The sequence below is a fragment of the Aedes albopictus genome, chromosome 3 (genome assembly GCF_035046485.1).
Source record: "Aedes albopictus strain Foshan chromosome 3, AalbF5, whole genome shotgun sequence".
NCBI classification, from domain to species: Eukaryota; Metazoa; Arthropoda; class Insecta; order Diptera; family Culicidae; genus Aedes; species Aedes albopictus.
The window spans coordinates 70,541,555-70,556,594 of NC_085138.1; the positions used below are offsets into that span (position 1 = coordinate 70,541,555).

Consider the following 15,040-nt stretch of genomic DNA (forward strand, 5'->3'; position numbering starts at 1 on the left):
ACCGTTGCGGCCGTTCGATGCGATGGTCGACATGCTGGAACCTCGAAACCTCCTAATCCTCACGATCGTCTGCTTCAACCTTCTTCTTTCACTTCCGCTTCAAATTTCTTCTCTCTTCTTCCTTCTGTTCCCACACTTGACAAGGGAATCAAAAAAAGACGGTTTGGCCAGTGTAGCGTGGGCCACAGTTCCGAGTCCGGGGAGTGGTACCGATCGCGCGCGCACTTTCCTATGTGGTCTTCATCAAACGAGCTTGCACCAAATCGTGAGCGGGACAGCATCAGTCTTTACGGAATACCACTGAAATCATGTTCTGTCCGCTCGACCACTTTTGTTCACTGCAGTTTCTGTTTCAATTACCTTTTTCACCACTTGCTCGTTTGATATCTTTTTCGTACGTTAGCGACCAATGTGACATTTAACGCGAATGAGATTAACTTTTCGAACAATAGGTGCACATTCTCAACCGTCCGTGGTGATTGTCACAATTGGTCCGTACTAATTTAATGTTTTAGGTGTTTAAATTTTCGTGGTATTTTAGCTGATTTTTAATACACCATTTAGTCCGTAAGTTTTATAATAATTTTAGGATTTAGATTTAAGTTTTATCCCGTAACACTTACGCGGAACTACAACGGCTAGTTTTGGAGTGTACTAAACCGCGAACCGTCACTGTCTTCACTCCTCCGGACGTTGTACAAAAATTAGAGACCGACCCTATTTTGCCCATTCCATTTATAGGCACCATGAGTTGGCACAAAATTTCATGGTCAGGGTCATGAGAGTCGATGAGAGAGGGAGAGACCATGGAGATAACGACGAAAGACGGTACGACGATGCACGAACGAAAACTTACACACTAACAGGGATTGGTTGATGACCTATACTATTTTACAAGCTAACTCCGACAAAACTGGCTGCATGCATAGCCTTTACAATTTGAATCTCCTACACTTGTCTCCGCAATTTTGGCATAAATAAATTGAAATAAATTTGAAAATATGAAAATAATCTTTAAAGAAACTCTACGATAAATATGAAAAATTATTTGTAATAAATAAAAAAATGTAAATAAATCATCTATATAAATAAAGCATCTGGACAAAAAAATAAAAAAATTAATAAATATGAATAAATAAATAAATAAATAAATAAATAAAGAAATAAATAAAGAAATAAATGATCTAAACTACAGTCGGAGTGAGCAAAACAAACAAAATAAATAATTCACATTAGGACATCAACCAAGGGCTATTAAATGCAAAATAAACGTCACTCAAACACTAATAAAAGTGGAGACAGACATTGATTTTACATTTAGACATTTACTTTCAATAAAACAATAAAAAAAAACAAAAATGACAATAATTTTGGGCTAAACCTCTAACTGGCCTTCCCACCGAATATTCTTATTGTGACCCGAAATGAACGGTCACAATTGTTCCAGAAGTTCATCAATAAATTTCTTCAGTTTTTTGTTTTTTTTCTTCCAGAAAATTTTTTGAAAGCATTCATCTAGTAAACCTTCTATGAACAGTCTCAATAATACTCCATGGATTTTTTTAGATAATTATTCACGGATACATTAAGAATCAGAAGTTCAGAATTCTTTCGAAAGTTTCTCAGAACCTTTCTGAAGAATTTTCTCTAAAATTTGTCTTAAAAATTCTACTATTAAGGAAATTCCCAAAATTTCTCCACATTCACATAAGGATTCTTACGGAAAAGCTATAAGACATTCTTGCAAAGAGATTCCTGCTGAAATTCACACAAAGATTTCACCAGAAATTCCACCGCACCGGGTATTATTGTATGTATTTTCTTAGAAATTCCTCTAGGGTTTCCTCCAAGCGTATCTCTTGGAATTTCTTTATGGAATCCTCCAGGAATTAATTTAAAAAAATCCACCAGGGGTTTCCATGTGTTTCTTCAAGTATTCCTCTAGGAATTTCTTCAGAATATCCATCTATTCAAAATATCTGGAGGTTTTGAAGATTTCTTTTTTTTTTTTCATAAATAACTCCAGGGATCCCTCAGAAATTTATTGAGTGATTTCTTCAAAAATTCCATCAGTAACTTTCTTAGCAATTTCAGCAGACATTTTTTTTTTTGAGTTTTCTTCCGAATCCCATCAAAGATTTCCACAGGATGCTATCCAGAAATTTCTCTTGAAATTTTTCCTTTTTTTTCTAAAAAAGTTTTTTTTTTTCAGTATTCTCTTTGGCAGTTATTCAAGAATTCCTTCAGAGCTTTAAAAAATACTTCAGGAGTTTTGTCCAGGAATACAATCGCCCTCCCCACGAAAATCCTTATTTCTTCTGGGAATCTGCAAAGGTATCACCAGATGCTTTCAAAATGGATCCTTCAGGGATTTCTTTGAAAATTTCTTCACAGATTCTTTCGAGAATTCTCTCAATTATTTATATGCAATTTCTGGAAGAATTTCTGAAAAAAGTCCATCGGGAATCCCTGAAGGAGTACCAGAATATATTTCTGGCGGAACCACAGAAGCAATTCCTAATAAATTCTTGATAGAATTTCTGCAGGAATCTCCGAAGGAAATTGTTAGGGAATTCTTCGAGGTACCATTGAGAGAATTTCTCAGATCTTCACGAACTACATTGATTTTTTTATTTGTTTTGAAGAAGACTCCCCTCCTAAAGTTCTTGAAGAAACCCCTAAAATTCTGAAGAAGTCTCCGGAGATATTGTTGAAGGAATCCCTGGAAGAATTTCAGCAAGAATCCGAGCAGAAATTCTTTCAATAATTCCTAAAGGAATTTCTGTAGGAATTATCAGTTGGATCCCTGCGGCATTCAGGAAGTACACTTGCATGAATCTCTAGATGAAGATCTGAAGAAATTCCAGGGGAGTTCCTGAAGGATTCTCGTTATGAATGTTATGAATTTCTTCTTGGATAAACAGCTAGAAAAACTTCTCGAAGTATTCCTTAAAAAATATTAAGGAAGTTTTAGAAAAAAAATTGGAAAAACACTTAAAAAACATTTCTAAAGGCATTCCTGAAGATTTTTTAGGAAATGTTTAGGAATAATTTCCTTAAAAATTCGTGAATGAATCTTAGTGTTATCCTTAGAAGAAAAGGTCGGATCAATTTCTAGCAAAATAAATACATACAGGGGGTGGTCAAAATGTTTGGGATAGGCAACTTTTTTTCTCCCACAAAAAAGTTCAACATGCTATAACTTTTCATAGAGTGCATCAAAAAATCTCAAATATTGACTGTTTGTTAACCTATTATATGTGCATCATTGGTACAAATTTGGGGTCGATTGATTGGTGTTTCGCAAAGTTAGAACCGTTTGGGTAAAACAATATTTTTTGGACAACTCATTTTTGAGCTGTCATATCTCGGAAACCAGTGAACCAAATTGAATGAAATTTTTAACGTACACTAACAATATGTAAATGCTCCACAAACTATTAAAATATAGGTATTTTTTAAACGTTGAAAAAAGTTATCATGGATCATGGATCATGGATCAATGTCAATAAATTTTAGTGTTGATATCCAAAGAATTTCCACTTCTGTTCTCAAGTTACTCTAATCAGATATATTAGAGCCTATTAAGAATGAAGGAAGAACACATTTAGTAATTTTTGTGTGGTATTGTAAATTTGACTTATTTTCCTCTATATGGGTAAAAATTTCAATCCGGTATAACTTATTTCGCCGTGAGAAAATATTACATTTTATAACGTCGTATTAAGTATCAATATATTGTTGATAAACGTTAAAAAAATAAATTAATTCGGTTCATTGGTTTCCGAGATATGACAGTTCAAAAATTAGTTGTCTAAATAATAGTGTTGTACGCGAACGCTTTTAACTTCGCGAAAAATTAATCAATCGAGCCCAAATTTGTACCAATGATGTACATATGATAGGTTGACAAACAGTCAAAATTTGAGATTTTCTGATGCACTTTATTAAAAGTAACAGCATGATGAATTTTTTTGTGGGAGAAAAAAAGTTGCCTATCCCAAACATTTTGGCCATCCCCTGTATTTCCATAAGAAACATACCAAGGAATTCTACGACAACATAGAGAGCTGGACAACACGTGTGGCCCGCGGGCCGCACTTTGGTGACCGCCGACTTAGTGGATTTCGACCAGATGTCCATTCGACGAATTGTCCGTTCGACTGAATGTCATATGTTTCCTACTCCATAATATGGGTTTCGACCAAACGTCCGTTCGACCAAATGTACTTTCGACAGAATGTCATAGATCCAGAACTTCTTGGATAAATAGCTAGAAAAACTCCTCGAAGTACTCCTAAAAAAATATTGAGAATAATCCTGGAAAACCACTCGTATAAAACATTTCTAAAGGCATTCATGTCGATTTTTTCTAGGAAATGTTTATGAATAAATTGCTTTAAAAATACGTGGAGACGAGCTTGGTGGTCTAATGGGTACCGCTTCAGATTCATCCGGGGTCCGGGGTTCAATCCCCGGCTCGTCCCTTTCCTCCTACTTTGTATCTTTCTATCTACTTTCACTATCTCGTACATATACATCTCATGTATATTAGTATGTTCGTAGCGATCGCTAAAACCAGATACGGATTTGAAGAAGGCGTTTCCCTTCCTTACAACTTTTCATCACACCACAGTGTCAATCTATCATATAACGCCTGCAAGTTATGCAACCAAAGCGAACTGTGCCGCATCACAGTAATCTTCACACAATCTATCCCTTTACGCCTGGCATCCATGAACCAATGCATGAACCATGTGCCAAAAAAAAATCCCACCAACACACCAACATCCGCATGAGCTTGTGGAGGTGTAGAGACCACCAAACTAACACAAAAAAAAAAGATGCCTGTTAGTCCCAAGGAGCTATCTCATTGGTTCCTTGTAGCTGATCTGGCGATACAGGAGTTGAAATTTCGGGCTGTCAATCAACTTTTCAAGTTTTTCAATTTTCATTAAATCTTAGTGGAATGTCGGATAAATTTCTAGCAAAATACACACATAGAGAAATCTGGAAGAAAAAAAAATCCTGCAAATTTCTAGCGAAATAAATATATAGCGCAATATCTTCAAGGAAACGCTGTACAAACTCTCGTAGACATCTCTGGAGGAATTCTTGCCCGAATCACTGAAAGTATCTATACAAGAATCTCTGTAGGGATTTCTGAGAGATCTTCTGGATGAATCATTGAGGACATACATGTACGAATTTTTGAAGAAATCTCCCGAAGATTTCCTGTAGAAATCAATGGTAAAACGATGAAAGAATCTATGAGAGAATTTCTGAAGGAATCTCTGAGGAAATTCCTGGAGAAATTTCCGAAGGATTTTGTAAACGAATCCCTAGAAGAGTTTTTAAAGTAATCCCTGACGAAGCTTCAGAAGATACCCATGGTAATCTAGCTGAAAGGATTCTTGGAGAAATTTCTGTAGAAATTCTTGAGGGAATATCTAAAGGAAGCCCTGGAGAAATTTCTTAAAGAATTTCTCAAGAAATATAGTGGTTCGAAGTTCCACCGAATTTCTGGAGGAATTCCTGAAGGAACAATTTTTGAAAAAAACAAACAAAGAAGATTTCTTAAGGTAATCTTGGACAACTTAATGAAGGAATGTCATAAAGAAATTCTGAAAATCTCTAGAAAGTCCCTGGGAGAATTTATGGAGGAAACTTTGAAACATTTTTAAGTGTTCTGGAAGATTTCCCTAAAAAATCTTGGAGATGTTTTTGGACAAGTTCAATATTATTTTTTATTTTCTGGAGGAATCGCTCAAAGTATTTCTGAAAAAAAAAGTCAGTGAATAATTTCATGGAAGAAGTCTAGTACTGATTTCTGAAATAATTAATGGAATAACTCCTGGGCAAATCCATGGAAGCTTTTCTTAAGAAATATTTCAAAAAAAAATCAGGTAAATACTATGGAATACTGAACCAAATTATATAGGAATTTGTGAACCAAGCAAGAGTATTCAAAAGAACTTTCAAAAAAAATCCGTGGAAGACTTTCTGAAAGAAATTCTTTGGAGTTTTCTAAATGAATACATGGCGTAAGTCCGAAAAGTATCCGAGGCAGGTTTTATAAGGGAGTTCAAATAATATAATATAATAATATAATTGTGGAGTATAATTTCTAAAAAAAACTTTAAGAAAAATCCAAAAAGAAACTAAAAAAGAAAATTTTCGAAAGTATTCCCTGAAAGAAATCATGAAGGAATCCTCATAGAAATCTCCCAACTCATTCCTGGCAGAATTTCATAACAACCCTCTTGAAGATGTTCTGGAAGAGTTTTTGAAAGAAAACGTGGATATTTTTTTGAAGAGTTCATGGAAGAATTTCTGAAGGTATTCAATAATGGTTTTCAAAATGAATTCATCGATAGTTTTCTGGAAGAATCTCTCAAGGATTTTTGAAGAAATTCACAGAGAAATGTCTGAAGCAATCCATGGAATATTTTCTAAAATAATCTTTTGAGAAATTTAGAAATTTGAAAAGCGGAAATAATCCCTCCAAAAAACTGAGTTTTGAATTCTTTGAAAAAAATTTACGAATGAATCATTGATTTTTGTAGAGTCTATAGTGGCATTCCTGGGGGAATTTGTAGGGTATTTATAAAGTTGAGTTCTGAAAGAAATACTGAAATGTGTTTATTATTGGAGGGATTTCCGGATTTCCAACGAAATCCCAGGATTAGGGTTGGAAATTAGCGCACCAAATTCTGTAGAAGGTTCAAAAAATATAAAAAAAGACAGACAAGAATATGAAATAAAGATTTTTTAAAGAACTGATCTCTTTCTGAATTCTGTTTTCCCATCCGCAATATTCATGGTTCCCAATAAATTCCCCGAACAAAAGTAAAAGCTCTGACGTAACCCCGCTGAGTCCAGCCAGAGCCCAACGGGGCCAGCCTTCATCCCCATCAGAATTATAGACCCCACTGAAACCCCTAATTAATCAACGCCACCTCATGGGGCCGCACATTTAGTTGCGCGAATGCATTCCTCACCCACAAAACTCCTAAAAAGAACTCTTCACCATGGGCATTAATCCTCATGGATCGGACGTGGATCTTCCGAGAAGATCCCCAACTGGGTGTGGTTTTCGTTCTAACCCTGACTCCGTAGAACGGAAAGACGCACTCTGTGAATCCCCCGTTCTCGCATGTGCTCCCCGGGCGGGGCCGAGCCGAGACGATCCGAGCTCCCCGACGAGCATTATAACCTTGATGTGTTTGCTCGTTCCACAAGAATTCTCACGTGACTGGAATTCTGGATTGGCACGCAAAACATACACTCCGAGAGAGAGAAGGCGAGACAAAACAATAATCCAGCGCATATCATCACGACGACCATGACGACGACGACGGTCATCCGTCGATGCGAAAACGAAGGAAAAAATACTCGTTCTTGAGTGTTTGCACAGACCTGTAAGGGGGAAGGGGTGTAAAATGCTTCTGTCAGTAGCTGTCTTTTTTGGAATTTCCATTAAAAATTCTAAAAAAATATGTGCGTGAAATTTCTAGTGGAATTTATATAAAAAAGCTTTTAGTAAACAAAGGTGGTTTTCGAAACACACAACAACAAAAATTAAATTTAGTGATTTTATAAAGAAATTAGTAGAAAAACTTAAAAAAACTCAACAGAAATTTCTGGAAAAATCACAAAAAAAAACGTTCCAATCAATTTTCTACAGATGACACTTTTATTGTCATTCTATGGAAGGATGTTTTTTGGCGAAAATGCTGGAATTCAGCAAGATTCACCAATTGGTACAATGTAACATTGCACCATGGCCAGAAGAAAGACTAGTAAAATGATGGCACAATTGCCGCTGGAATTTAAATGCTATTTATGTAGTAAGTTTTTCCAACTATTTAATCGAAAATATTTTTCCTGAAACCACAAAAAATGTTTCAAGAAATGTACCTAATCAGCAAAATTACTTTTAACAATAAGAATCATAGGATTTTTTAAAAAGATGTCCTGTTTTTTTAATATTATTAAGCAATTGTTATTACAAAAGCTATCTATATTCCAGAAGGTATTTCTGTGTTGAACGATTATATTGAAACATTACAATTGCGCAGCCAACAGCTCTGAAACATAATAGTTTGGGAAGTTTTGTCGGGAAAAGTCTGGATCATGTGGAAAACCTTATAAATTCCGTACAAAACCTTACAAATTTCGGAAAAAAATGTCTGGATTTTCCAGATTTTTATGTAAAAAGAAACCTACTGGAAAATCAAGATAAATCTGGAAGGTTGGTAACGCTGATATGGTACACCGGGGCAAGTTGAAACGGTTGGGACAAGATGAAACAGCGGGTTAACATCATGTTATCCACTGACGGTGAACAGCTTGAATGCCATAACACAAAGTTTTTGATTCAAACAATCTTTTAGCGGAAGAAAAAATTCCAAATTGTACTGAAATCTATTTCAAAACTTCACCCCACCCGTTTGAACCTGATGTACCTTACTGTTCCCAAATTTACCTTAGCAAATATCGTACATAACGCTCAGAGAACTCGTTTTGCGCTGCTCTCCTCTCCAAAGGTAGAGGTGGGACCCGTCCTTGAGTGAAATCGAAATGAGTTCGGCCGACCGGCGATATATAAGCAAGCAAACAAACAAGTTCCAGGAAAATGCAGATGAGTTGAGATGAAATGCTGATGATTTCATTGTCAACGGCGCATCGTTATTTTCGTCTCGCCTTGAACGAAACTTCTGCGCATGCACCACTGGACTGGAAGAAGAATGCTTGACAAAGTGCCTTTGACGCGACGCGAATTTGAAGACTCATTACGAGGATATCCTTTCCAATGAGGTCATACCGAAGGAAGGAGATGGAGGTGGTGACTCACAGACTTACCTTATCAGTTAATCCAAATCACTAGCGTTGATGCGGTAGGAAAGACATTCGAATTCGAAGAGGTAATCTGTAATGAAAACAAACAAACGAAATTTATGAAAAAAAATATCAAAAGTTGAGTAACACAGCTTAAGTATGCCGATCACGCAGATTCCAATCGATGAAACGAGCAGGGTACAAACTGAATTCCAAAAAACATTAAGGAGCTTCAAGAAAATTTACGACGACGTAACTGCAGAAACCTGTTTGCCCAGATTCAGGTGTGCAGGTCTCTCTCATCGCGATGGGGGTCTGATGGTTTCATCTGTTGTAATTATCGAATCGAACGCGCTGATCGAGAGCTTATCAGTGCGAGAAGAGGAATTTGTTTGAGATATTCCAGCGTGGTGGATGCGACTGACTATGTTTAGTTGCTAAGCTTGGTTAGATGTGGTCGGCATTTGCCGCCAGAGGCACATTAGAAATTGAAAGCTACAAAATGGGTCAAAGTGGAAGCCTTTTGGTACCTCTCAATGAAAGTAATGATAGGGTGCCTGTACCAATTATGGCACTACCTAAGGAAAATTATTTGTACAAAAATAACAAGAAGGCCAACGAATGTCTTTTTTTTTTTACTTAATCGTTTATTTAAGGCTCATGCGCCATCAGGCATTACGGAGCCGAATTCATTTTGGTCTATTTTACAATTTCATATGTGTGACTTATTAACTAGGTTAGCTTTGGGGAACCGTAAAACTCGCGGTTTGGTCGAGGTTAGGGGGAACAATAATGTTTTAGGAAGGGATGGGGTAATAGGGGCATTCGTTGACTTTCAGCAGCGTGGCGTAGCGTAGTTGCTGCTAGTCAAACGTAAAGTGGACAAACAACCTGTAACGATACAAACAAACGATTTTCGAAGGGACACGAGGTGGACAAGTGGAACAACAAGACGGGGGTATCAAACGGAGACTTCAGCTTGTTTCAAAAAGTCGTATACAAGCTTCATGTAGTCAAGATCAAGCGTACCCAACACATCCCTAATGTCTTTCTTTTCTGGTTTCCCTCGGGCCCTGAGGGAGGCACATAAATCGGATCTGGCAATACCGTATTCGGGGCATTCCCACACAACATGGTTGATATCTTGATAGCCTGCACCACAGCTACAACGATTGCTATCTGTGAGCCCTATTCGATAGAAATGCGAGCCCAGAGAGTAGTGATTGGACATAAGTCGACACATTATCTTGATAAAATCTCGACCCATATCCAACCCCTTGAACCACGCCGTCTTCGATACCTGTGGGAGAATTGAGTGTAACCACCTGCCCAACTCTCCTGCATCCCATTTTTGTTGCCAACTGACCAAGGCATGCTGACGAGCAATCGAAAAAAATTCATTGAAAGCGATATGACGGTCATAAATATCGCCTTCCATAGCGCCCACCTTGGCGAGTGAGTCCGCTTTCTCATTGCCCGGGATCGAGCAATGCGAAGGGACCCAAACCAAGGTGATATTATATGCTTGATTCGATAAAGCACTCAGGGTAGATCGTATTTCACTGAGGAAATACGGAGAGTGCTTTACCGGCCTCATTGAACGAATAGCCTCTATTGAGCTGAGACTATCCGTAAAAATGAAATATTGATCAGAGGGAAGAGAGGCGATTCGCTCTAATGCGTAGTGTATAGCCGCCAATTCTGCGATGTATACTGAGCAAGGACTTTGAAGTTTATGGGCGGCGCTATGAAGCTCATTAAATACACCAAATCCAGTGGAATCATTTGTTTTTGACCCGTCAGTGAAAAACCTTCTGTCGCAACTGACTTGGCCAAACTTGTTTGCAAAAATTTTTGGAATGTGCTCCGATCGGAGCGGATCTGGAATTCCACGGATTTCTTGCAACATGGACAGATCAAAAACTATAGTAGAATTGTAGAAGTCTGGGAAGCAATCACGGTTGAGAACATTCGAAGAAGGGTGAACCTCCAGAGTCATGTACGAGTAGTACACTGTCATAAACTTTGTTTGATGAATTCGTTCGATCAGCTTCTCAAAGTTTTCAATTACCAATGGATTCAGCACCTCACAGCGGATGAGGAACCTTAACGACAATTCCACGAAACGATCTGATAAAGGGAGTACAGCTGCTAGTACCTCCAAACTCATTGTGTGCGTCGAGTTCATGCAGCCTAACGCGATCCGAAGACAACGATACTGGATACGCTCTAGCTTCAGGATGTGTGTTTTCGCGGCGGACTGAAAGCAAAAGCTACCGTATTCGAGAACCGACAGTATCGTTGTACGATAAAGCTTTATCAGATCTTCCGGGTGGGCTCCCCACCATGTTCCGGTGAGTGTACGCATGAAGTTGATTCGTTGTTGGCACTTCTGATACAGATAATTAATGTGCTTTCCCCAGGTGCATTTAGAGTCGAACCAGACCCCCAGATACATATGTGAAAGACTTTGAGTGAGTTCCCTACCCAAAAATTGAAGCTCTAGATCTGCTGGATCACGCTTCCTAGAAAAGACAACTAACTCAGTTTTCTCCGGAGAGAATTCGATACCCAGCTTTACAGCCCAAGTAGACAAATTGTCTAAGGTATCTTGCAGTGGTCCTTGCAGATCTTCCGTCTCTGGTCCGGTGATAGAGACCACGGCGTCGTCCGCAAGCTGTCGTAGCGAGCAATTTTCCACGAGACATTCGTCGATGTCTCTGACGTAAAAATTGTAAAGAAGGGGGCTTAAGCATGAGCCCTGGGGGAGACCCATGTAACTAATTCGTGAAGTTGCCGAGGTTCCATGAGAGAAAAACATGTGCTTCTCAGACAACAAGTTGTACAAGTAGTTGTTTAAAATCGGAGAAAGCCCACACTCGTGGAGTTTGTCTGAAAGGACATCAACGCAAACGGCATCAAAAGCCCCCTTAATATCCAAAAATACTGAGCCCATTTGCTCTTTTTGAGCGTAGGCCAGTTGAATTTCAGTAGAAAGCAGCGCTAGACAATCGCTCGTTCCCTTGCCTCTGCGGAAACCGAATTGAGTATCCGAAAGAAGGCCATTCGATTCAACCCATTTGTCAAGCCGATGGAGAATCATCTTCTCTAGCAGCTTCCGTAAGCACGACAACATCGCAATTGGACGGTACGAGTTGTGATCCGACGCGGGCTTCCCGGGCTTTTGAATGGCAATAACCCTCACTCGTCTCCAGTCATCCGGAACAGTGTTGCTCTCCAAGAATAGATTGAACAAATTCAACAAGCGCCTCTTCGCGACGTCTGGGAGGCTTTTAAGCAAGTTGAACTTAATTCTATCCATTCCTGGGGCAGAGTTGTTACATGACAGAAGCGCGAGTGAGAATTCTAGCATCGAAAAGGGTGAATCCATCGCATTCCTTTCGGGTGGATAACGACGAAAATTCGCTTGTACTTGGACCGAATCCGGACAGACTTTCTTTGCGAAATCGAAAATCCATCGAGGCGAGCTTTCTCGATCCTCATTAACCGATACCGCGTTGCGCATTCTCCTTCCGACCGTCCAGAGAGTTCGCATTGACGTCTCCCGCGATAAACCGTTGACGAAATTCCTCCAATAACCACGTTTCTTCGCCTTCACGAGGTTCGCGAATTTATGGACGAGAGAGGAATACCACTCGTAGTTCTCCCGTGTACCTCGCTTCCGGTATGTTTTAAACGCGGCGGATCTTTCGCGATAGGCTCCGGTACATTCCTCATCCCACCACAATGTGGGGGGTCTTCGCCGTATCGAAGTTCCCGGAACCGGTCTACGCTGCGCTTGTAGAGCACTTTCGACGATTAATCCGGACAAGAATTGGTACTCTTCCTGCGGTGGAAGAACGTCAACCGACTGCTCGCCCTCTGAGACCAATTCAGCATATTTACCCCAGTCGATATGCTTCGTAAGGTCATACGCGACGTCGATCTGGCGAGCCTGACACGAACCATTGGTGACTGAAATTTTGATCGGCAGATGATCACTACCATGGGGATCCTGAATTACCTTCCACGTGCAATCCAATGATAGTGAATTCGAACATATTGAGAGGTCTAACATACTTGGAGGATCTGGAGGTTTAATTCGCGTTGCTTCCCCGGAGTTCAAAATTGTCAAATTGAAATAGTCACAGAGGTCATATATCAGGGTTGCGCGATTGTCGTCCTTCGGAGACCCCCAGGCTGTTCCGTGTGCATTAAAATCTCCTAGGATCAACCAAGGCGCAGGCATAGCACAGCATATTTCCGCAAGATCTCTGCGAGATAATCTTGTACTAGGCGGTATATAAACACTGGCTACGCTGAAACTTTTTCCTTGTATAGTAACATGGCATGCAACTATTTCAGTGCCGTTCATCGGGGGGAAATCAATTCTATAAAAGGAATGGAGCTTATTGATCCCCAAGATCACCCCTCCATATCCATCCCCTCGATCACGACGAATAATATTAAAATCGTGGAAAGAAATGTCTTTATCGGAAGTTAACCATGTTTCACTAAGGGCAAATATGTCACAACGTGTACTGTGAACTAAAAATTTGAACGCATCCATATTTTTAATTAGGCTTCTACAATTCCACTGTAGGACTTCAATCATATCTCCGACCTCGCTGGACAAATTAGCCATCGAAAGATATGAAAGATTCAAGAATCGGCCATTGTGAAGCCAGTTGCTTCAGAAGAGGTGTCACAAAGGGAATTGCCATGTTTATCAAACTTCTTATTACGGGTGAGATATTAAACGTTTCGAAGATGATATCCACTATCCCAGAAAGAGTCAATTTTCCGGAAAGACCGACTGGGTTTTGTCGACGTTCCTGTTGACTAGTCTTTTTGCTTTCTGGGCGAAAAACTGGGGCATCTGGGGTTTTAGATGCTCCCGGAAGTGACGGAAAATCTCCAGCCGAAAATTTGAAACCTGGAGGCGATACCTTTTTGGTGCTCCCGCCACTTCTTGATTTTATCAGAGGGGTTTGAAGAGCTGGTTGAGCAACAGGAACGTTTTGAGAAGCTCGCTGTTGCATGTGCCGTTTTGCAACAGCTCGCTTTCTTTTCGTCCCTGTCTCAATCATAGTGTACTCTACACCATCCTCAGAGTCAGAGCCTTGATCGTTATCCGGCAGGGTTGCAAAGATATTAGTACTAGTAGAGGGTTGGGCAACTGGAACAGCAGTCGGGGCGATCTTTTTCAGCATTTCTGCATAAGATCGCCTTGACCGCTGTTTTAAGGAGTTTATGGAATGTTTCTCCCGCTCTACGTACTTCGGGCATGCACTGAGTTCGTGGGGCGGAGATTCGCCACAAGTGGCACATTTTGGCTCCATATTGCAGGAGCCCTCCGCATGTTGTTCACCGCACATACCGCAACGTGGTTTATTGCTACAGTAAAGTGCGGTGTGCCCCAACTGCTGGCATTTTGCACAATGCATTACCTTCGGTTCGTAGAGGCGAACAGGTAATCGAAGAAGCCCAACCACGAGAACGCTCGGAAGAGCGGTGCCGGAAAAGGTCACCCGGAAAGAATTCGACGGTTGTTTTGAGCCGTCTGGTTGTGCCTTGTTCATTTGGACGGCATCAAGTACTGGAGCCAGTGGGACGGCACGATTTTTAAACCCACCAGCTCCAGACATGATTGCAGCACAGGTTAAATTATCGTCGGTGACCACTCCGTAGCACTCTATCTCGAGGCTAGGCAGATATGTTTTATATTCCCGCGTAAAGAGCTCAAAGTTAGCGATCTTGGTCGCCTGATCGGGGTCATTTACTATGACACGCAGCTTGTCGCGGCTGGGTGAGTCTATCTCCAGAACTCCGCGAAACGATTTTGCCAGATCTTTTGCGATTTGTAACTTATTTAATTTTTTTCCATTCGGTTTGGGCCGGAAGAAAACCAGAAAGGGACCCTTAGATCCGGGTGGGTAAGCTTTCGCGCGGGGGGTCGCCGGATTAAGTGAGGAACCACTGGTAGAGGGGTATGTGGAGGGTTGGTTTGTATTGTCAGGAAGACCGAAACTACTATACATCGGTTTTTGTACCATCAGTCGTGGTTCGTTCACTGGGTTAATAAGAGATACATTTCCGGTAGGAGCGGTACCTAGCGGTACTTGAGAAACCACTGGAACAACGGGAGGAGCAGCATTTTCATTTTCTCCAGTTTCCATAGCCACAAAATTCTGGGTTT

General features: G+C 40.0%; 1 protein-coding gene across 3 annotated transcripts in view; it reads right to left on the bottom strand.

Moving 5' to 3' along the window:
• Positions 1-15,040, bottom strand: part of LOC109427093 (mucin-2) — a 261,695-nt gene that overhangs the window by 141,888 nt on the left and 104,767 nt on the right. For all 3 annotated transcript variants that reach the window (XM_062859095.1, XM_062859096.1, XM_062859098.1), the window contains exon 3: positions 8,866-8,932. The gene's annotated coding sequence lies outside the window, so the exon portion shown is untranslated. The remainder of the gene's footprint in view (positions 1-8,865; positions 8,933-15,040) is intronic.